General features: G+C 41.4%; 1 protein-coding gene across 1 annotated transcript in view; it reads right to left on the bottom strand.

The window, feature by feature from the left end:
• Window positions 1-7586, bottom strand: part of LOC138373316 (F-box DNA helicase 1-like) — a 133499-nt gene extending 125913 nt beyond the window's left edge. The window contains exon 1 of the mRNA XM_069339505.1: window positions 7283-7586. The gene's annotated coding sequence lies outside the window, so the exon portion shown is untranslated. The remainder of the gene's footprint in view (window positions 1-7282) is intronic.
• Window positions 7587-8474: the final 888 nt, after the last annotated feature.

The following is an 8474-nucleotide window of genomic DNA, read 5'->3' as shown; positions in this document are numbered from 1 at the left end:
AGAAAGCGACCTTGGGTGATCATCAGAACAACCACCCCAAGGGTATGTCGACAATTGAAATCGCCCAGCAGGAGCACAAGGCTATGGGTAAGGAGTCCAGTTGGTGTTTCATATCAGGAAGAGAAAGCAGAACATTTGTGGGGGAAGATAAATGGAACAAACTGTACCATTTACGCACGAAGATACGGACAAGCAGAACAATTGGAGATGATGGAAATAGTAAGGGGACAAAAGGAACATCAGAGCGAACTCAAGATAGCAGAAGAGTTTTGGACATCATATATGACAATGCTTAAAGTCAATATGTTGAATATGAATTAGTACATGTGTGATATATTCCCAGTTACATTTTTTCCAAGGCCCAAACTCTTCCTCACGTACCAATTTACGTCTCACAGTACCCGTCCATCGCCGTAGATAGCAGAATAGTCGTGATTGGTTCACTTATAATGAAAATTGTAGTTTTCAGGTCCCACATGTGTTGTGAGATTTACCTGCTATTGTCCATGCTCTTAGAATATTACAGATCAGCTACATCCTATTGAAGGCTCGTAGTTTTGTTTTAAGAAATATTAGTTGTTCCTAGTAAATTATAATAAGCACTATAAATTATTATATAGAATAATAGTTCTTCACCAATTAACATTATATACACTAGTTTATGCTTTAAAAATCTTTAAAGACTGTATTGTAGGAACGTCAAAAGAAAACGATGCTACGTTGGAATGTCTATGGGGTTAACTACTGCAAACAAATTACAAATTTTTATTCAGGTAAAGTATATACATACAAGGTAAGATACAAAAGTTGATGGATTTATAGATAGAGCAAGTACATACAATGCCTAAAGCCACTATTACGCAAAGCGTTTTGGGCAGGAAAATTACTAAGGCTAAAACTTAATACTAATTGAGATTAAAGTATAAATTGTGTTGAGAAAAAATAAGAAAAAAAATGGAAAAAAGGGGGGGGGGAACATGGCTGAAAAAAAACAAAATACAATTTGGTCAACAAAACAGAATTGTTTAAAATAGAAGACATGGGTTGCCATTTTGGGGGTGAGGAAGGTTACATTAAGTTAATTAGGTAGTACTTGGTTTTTATCTTAAACTGGTTGGGAGAGTTACAGTCTTTAATATAATTGGGAAGGTCATTCCACATTCGAGGTCCCTTAATTTGTAAAGCATATCTAGTTTGACTAAGTCGTACTCTTGGAATATCAAATAGGTATTTGTTTCTGGTGTGGTGCTCATGGGATCTGTTACAACCTTCTAGGAAGCTTTTAAGGTCAGGATTGACATTACAGTTCAGCGTTTTATATATATGAAATACACATGAGAGGATGTGCAGGGACATAATATCTAACACATTCAGAGATTTGAGTAAGGGTACCGAGTGATGTCTGGGGCCAGAGTGAGATATTGTCCTAATAGCAGCTTTGTGTTGAGTAATTAGAGGACGTAAATGATTTTGGGTAGTAGAACCCCAAGCACAAATACCATAGTTGAGATAAGGATAGATGAGAGAATAATAGTGTCTCACCAGGGCAGGGCGAGGTACATAATATCTGATCTTAGAAAGAATGCCAACAGTTTTTGAAACTTTGATATATTTAGAAAGTGTCCCTGGAAATTCAGCTTGCGGTCAATGAGAACGCCAAGGAATTTGCCATCTACTTTGTTACAAATTTGGGTGTTGTTAATCCTGAGATTTATTTGATTTGAGGATTTATTGCCAAACAAAATATAGAAAGTTTTGTCAATATTGAGGGTGAGTTTGTTGGCAGTTAGCCAGTGATGGACTTTATTTAGCTCAGTATTCACTGTGACATTTAGAGCAAGGGGGTCAGGACTTGAGTAAATGAAGGTCGTGTCATCAGCAAATAGAATTGGTTTGAGATGTTGGGAGGCATTTGGAAGGTCATTAATGTAGATGAGAGGAGAGGGCCAAGTATGCTGCCCTGGGGAACACCAATAATGATGGATAAGGTGGGAGAAATTGAATTATTCACAGAAACATACTGGAGTACTAGAAGTACTGGAACTTAGTACTTAGAACTTAGTATTAGTACTGGAAGATGGAATATCATTTTCAAGGGATGACCCAATGGAAGAGAAGAAACCTATTGAACTCAAGAGCAGTGTCAGAGGCTGAAAGCAGACCATCATTATTTGACAGGAGTATTTTTTTTTTTATATATAATCTTCTTTGATCTCAATATTTGAGAAATTGTGCTCCATGTTTTCTTAATATTGCCCTTTGTGTGGGTAAATTTTTCTTCGTAGCATTTAATTTTGGCTCTCCTAATTATTTTAGATAGCAAAGATGAGTAATTCTTTGAGAATTCTTTTGAGACGATTCCTAACCTATACTTCTTCTCAAGGTCATGTTTTTATTAATGGATTTAAGTATCCCCTTTGTAAGCCAAGGATTGTTTAACCTTTTAGTTGTGACTAGTTACGTTAGCATAGGACAGTGGGTGTTATAAAGGCCGAGAGTTTTTTGAAGAAAAGATTGCACTGCTAGGTTGATGTCCCCTATGTTCCCTAATTCGGATTCCCAGTTGATATTAGCAGCAGCAGCTATAAAATTGCCTATAGCAGTTTCAGTGTGCAGCCTAAAGCTTATCTCCCTTGCCTCTAGAGGTGGTTTGTTAATGTTGTTAGGAGAAATGTGGGGTAATGGTCTGTAGTGCTATCGATGATTATCCCTGAAGTAAGTGGCGAGGTTATGTTGGTCCAGATGTGATCAAGAGCCGTGGCAGTACTGTCAGTGATTCTAGTAGGTCTAGTGATTACGGGTATGAGGAAGCGGGAATTCATACAGTAGAGGAAACTAGCAGGAGAGTTATCAGGTTCGCAGAGGTCAACGTTAAAGTCCCCAGAAATAATTAAGTGGTTTTTGTTCAGTCGGTTCTCTAGTATAAGATTTCTAAGGTTTGAGTTAAATTCAGTCACATCAGTGTTAGGAACCCTGTAGACTGCTCCCACAGTAGACAGCATCATTACCCTTGACTCTGAAAGAGGCAAATATATACTCTCCATAGGGGTCTCTAGATTTAATTAATTTTAAGGAAAGTCAGTGCATGGTGGTAGTAAAGAGTAGTACCACCACCTCTTTGTATAGGGCGACAGTTTGAATGGCTGAGTAGTTTGGTATGTTGTAGAGTTGAGAAGTGTCCTCTTTCAACCACGTTTCAGTAAACACAATAAAAGTGAATTTGTGTTCAATTGTTTGAATCAGGGCATTGACATCAAAGTGCTTGCTAAGAGATCTTACATTCAAGTTAATTACAGAAACATTGTGATTACACGCTAAAACATTGTTTACATCATGTGCTGTGTAATATCTGCAATTTTGATTAAAGTGCTGATTGTCATAGATACTAGATAAGAGGTTGAGGTCTGGATCTATAATAGTTTGCATAAGAGGGCTGTTTTACAGAAAAGCCAAAAAGACATTGATAAAAGAACTAGCTATGACAAAAATCTATATATAAAACTATACACAAAAATGATGTAGGTTGCTTAAGAGTACTTTCAGGTACACTGTAGGTAATTATTTGCACTAATGATCAAAATTGCACAGGCAACGCAAAGAGCACAATGGAGCAGTGGTGACTAGTATATAGTCATAGGACATATATGTCCTACCCATAGGACATGCCTATCCTATGGGTAGTTATTGGGCCCAGACCCATCCTACAAGTGGTATGGACCCCTTACCCACCTAGCAGGTGGTAGTAGACCCTATACCCACTTAACAGGTGGTAATGAACCCTATACCCATCCTACAGTAGGTAGTAGACACTATACCATCCTGTTTGCAGTAGTTTACCCCATAGACATTCCAACGTAAGATTTTCTGTTGACGTTCCTACAATACATTCTTTAAAGATTTTTAAAGCACAAACTAGTGTATATGAAGTTGATTAGTGAAGCACTAATCCTGAAAACTGAAAGGGACCTGAAAACTACAATTTTCATTGTAAGTGAACCAATCACGACTATTCTATCTACGGCGATGGACGACTACTGTGAGACGTAAATTGGTACGTGAGGCAGAGTTTGTGCCTTGGAAAAAATGTAACTGGGAGTATACCACATATGTACTAATTCATATTCAACATATTGACTAAACATTAAGTCATATATGTGCTGTCTTGTGCGAGAGCGGGTTGGGGAAAAAAAGGAATTGCCATGGAAGCAACCAGGACGAGCACCAAGCATCGGCTCCTGGAGATAAGACACAAAGGGGGCCAAAACCGGGAAATCAGAAGTTGGAGTTCAAGGAAATTGGTGTAATATCCACGAATGTTCCACTGAAGAAGAGACATCACAAAAGGAGAAAAGATAGCAACAGAGAACAAGTAAGAAACAAAGGGGAAAAAGGAACAAAGCAGGTCAAAGAAGGTCAGGGTCAGCAAAGTCAAGGTTAAGGGGCATGGGTAAACTGAGCAAAGATGGAGGGAAGGGAACGGGGGAGCAGACCACAGGCGGACGAGCAGGGTCCGTAGGAGGAGGAGACAACTGAGTGGAGCATTCAAGGACAGGAGGAGGAGGAACAGAAAGAGGCGCACCCCAGCAAGGGCAGCAACCGAGGAGGCCAAAGAAACTTCCATAGCAGGAACAGCGGGCGTGACCACCGAAACAGGAGGGGGATGGAGCGAGTGTCAGAGGAAGGGGAGGGGGGGGGGCGAGGAAGAAAGCGAAGCCTTCTTATCCGCCGGAGGGGAGGAAGATGAGCAGCCAGGCTTTCGCTTCTGACTAAGAGAGACAGGCGTCCCAGCAACAATGTACTGGGCAACAGACGCAAGCATCTCAACAGGAGAAGCAGAACGAGAACAAACACGATGGCAGTTGGGAAGAGTGATGGACATAGCTCGCACTGACAGGCGGCGCGGTTAGTTAATAGACGAAGGAGAAGAACGGGAAGGAGGATTGGGGGGAGACGAAAAAGACACAGGAGACATGACAGACTGGGCAGAAAGAAGGGGAATCCCAGACAGAGAACCATGAGGGGTCCCTGCGGGACAGAACTCAAAGGAACAGAAGATGCGGCGGTGGGCGTGTCTGGGCGTAAGAGATGGAAACGATTGAGAGACTGAGGAAGGGGAGAAGGATGAGCGCAACACGCTAGCATAAGAGACGTTAGCGTAAGGCGGGAGACATGGAGAACTTGGCGCCTCGCCTCAGGAAAAGACTAACGTTCGGGACCCAATGTAGAGAGAGCTACGGAGCCCAGGCTTCCAACACTGTCCGACTCGAGGGCTTGGTCGCCCAACCCATGAGCCTGAGAAGGTATAAGTGGAACAGAATTAGACATACAACGAGAGGTCAGACTTTCATTCACGAATGTGTCCCATACCCACCATGGAGCCACAATTAGAGGCAGGACACCCAACAAGAAGCTATCGCCGATCATGCCGGGGCCCCTAGGGGTGCGTCGTGAGTATACGCTCCACAAACGCCACCTTAAGAACCGTCAGTCCGTCGAGAACGGGTTCAGTGAGGAGAGGAGGATTGACAAAGAGAGTCCCCTCGCTCTCGACGTCGGGTACTACAGTTCTACGGGTGCAAGAGTATACCTCCTCAAACACCCGGGCATCAAAATAGAAAAAGTCCAAAAGAATAATCAAAACAGGCAAAAGGTCGGTAGGAAATAACAATTAGAAAGGAGAAGAGGGGGTAAAAAAACGAAACAAGGAAAAGGAAAAGTTGCCAAAGCATAATTAGAGAGGACAACAGCAGAAGCACAAGGCTACAAATGGACAGAGGACCGTCCCTAGGAACATTACACACTGGCAGCCGCCCATCAGATCCCCTCACGGCAACAACGAGCTGGACAGGGAAGGGGAAGAAACTATGCAGTTCACATACCAGAGCAAGCAAAGGCAAATCCTAAAGTTTTTTCAGTTATATCGAATTATGATTAGAGAAAGGATAGGTCTATTAAAAACCTAGACAGGTCAAATAATGGATAGCAAAGAGAGAGTAGTATTTTTGATAAATATTTCATCTCTACTTTCTAAAGAGGAACTTATCATTATGCCTTCAGCTGAACAAATTTACGTGGGTGGGGACGAGGACAGGTTGACTAGTTTCGCAGTTACCAGGGAGGATGTTATTCAACAAATAGTGAAACTCAAACAATCCAACCTGCAATTATCGATTTACTTGAATCGATAATTGCAAATACCATTCGTCTTCATCTTGAAAAATTAATAAATGATTCACAACATGATTTTACAAATTGCCGTTCATGTTTAACAAATTTGCTATCATTTTATTCCAACATAGTTGAGATACTTGACAGTGGTAAGGTTTGTGATGTTTTGTACCTTGACTTTAGCAAAGCTTTTTGATACAGTGCCATATGGAAGACTGATTAAAAAGATAGAGGCTCATGGTATTGGGGGTGCTATATTAACTTGGATTAGGCCATGGCTATACCAAAGGAAACAGTATAAATGGGGGTTAAGTCAGACTGGGATAATGTTGTAAATAAAGTGCCTCAAGGCTCTTTCCTGGGACCTCTGTTATTCATAATATATATAAATGATATAGATTCAGGTTTGAGCAGCAACACTTGCAAATTTGCCGATACAAAAATCGGGAGGGAAATAATCACGGTAAAAGGCTCGCTATAACTTCAATACGATCTTTATAGGGGTTTGAAATGGTCTAAAGATTGGCAGATACAGTTTAATGCTGACAAATTTAAGGTTTTGAGGCTCGGTAATGATGATAGAGTTACAAGATACGAGTTAGATGGTGTTGAGATTGCATAGTCGGATTGCGAAAGGGATCTGGGAGTTATGATTGGTAAGAATTTAAAACCAAAAGATCAATGCATGAATGTTCGTAATAAGGCAAATAGGACAATGGGATTTATTAGTTGAAGCGTTAGTAACAAGACACCTGGTGTTGTTCTTCAGCTGTATCTTGATCTGGTTAGGCCCCATTTAGATTATGCAGTTCAGTTTTGGTCGCCGTAATATAGAATGGATATAAATTCACTTGAACGTGTCCAGCGTAGGATGATCGGAAGGAAGGAAGCGAGGAGGAGGAAGGAAATATAGGAAGCAAGTGATCTATCTCCTTTCTTAAAAATTGGTACCACATTAGCAAACTGCCACGACTTTGACACTCTGCCCGACTCTAATGATTTATTAAATATGGTAGACTCTGGCTCGCAAAGCTGTTCTTTGCACTCTAAGTACACACATTGTGACGTTACTTACATGATTGGATGCAAGTAGAAACGTATGACTGTTACTTACATGATTGGCTTTTATTTTATGGTTGATGATTCTTAGTTGTTCTTCAGTAAGATGAAAAGTTTCGCTGTGGATGAACTTCTGTGTTGTCTGTTGACCCACAGACACCTGCCGCGGCTGTTGACCCACAGACACCCGCCGCGGCTGTTGACCCACAGACACCCGCCGCGGCTGTTGACCCACAGACACCCGCCGCTGCCGTTGACCTAAAAACAGCTGCTCGAGCTGGTAACCAAAAAAATCTGCCGGAGCTGTTGATCCACATACACCTGCCGGAGCTGTTGACTCTGAAACACCTGCCGGAGCTGTTTACCCACAAACACCTGCGGCAACTGTTGACCCACTGACACATGCGGTAGTTCTTCGTGATAATTTACTCCTGCATTCCTCCATCTGTTCTCATACAGGTGTAGTGTATAATACACCATGTAGTAATACCTGTAAGTTAATCATAGAGGAAAGATATAATACACTAGGTGGTAGTACATACAAGGTTATCATAAAGGTAGTGTATTCACCTAGTTGTGTTCCCCTAGTTGTGCTTGCAGGAGTTGAGCTCTGCTCTTTCATCCCGCTTCTCAACTGTCAATCAACTGTTACTACTAATTTTTCACACACACAGACACACACACACACACACTGCTAATGTAGTACCAATATACAAAAAGGGTGACAGACAAGAGGCACTGAACTACAGGCCAGTGTCCTTAACTTGTATACCATGCAAGGTGATGGAGAAGATTGTGAGAAAATCTAGTAACACATCTGGAGAGAAGAGACTTCATGACCACCCATCAACATGGGTTCAGGGAGGGTAAATCTTGCCTTACAGGCTTGATAGAATTCTACGATCAGGTGACAAAGCTTAAGCAAGAAAGAGAAGGATGGGCGGACTGCATTTTTTTTTTGGACTGTCGTAAAGCCTTCGACACAGTACCCCATAAAAGGTTGATGCATAAGCTGGAGAAACAGGCAGGAGTAACTTGCATGTTCAATTTATCTGGCTATTTCTTCAGCCGTATTGAGACTGTAATTGAGAGGCTGCCATGAAATAATTAACTGGAAGTTGTGGATGATTCAACTTCGATGGCAGTCTCACCCAGTATTGTTTGTCTTTATAGACAACTGTGTCCAGATATTGCTGGTAAGTCCACGTATCATCAGGGCTTGGTTTATCAGGGACAATACCTAAAGT

This window comes from Procambarus clarkii, chromosome 41, assembly GCF_040958095.1.
Source record: "Procambarus clarkii isolate CNS0578487 chromosome 41, FALCON_Pclarkii_2.0, whole genome shotgun sequence".
Taxonomy (NCBI): Eukaryota; Metazoa; Arthropoda; class Malacostraca; order Decapoda; family Cambaridae; genus Procambarus; species Procambarus clarkii.
The sequence above is the reverse complement of the archived record's forward strand: the minus strand, read 5'-3'. Positions and strand labels throughout refer to the sequence as shown.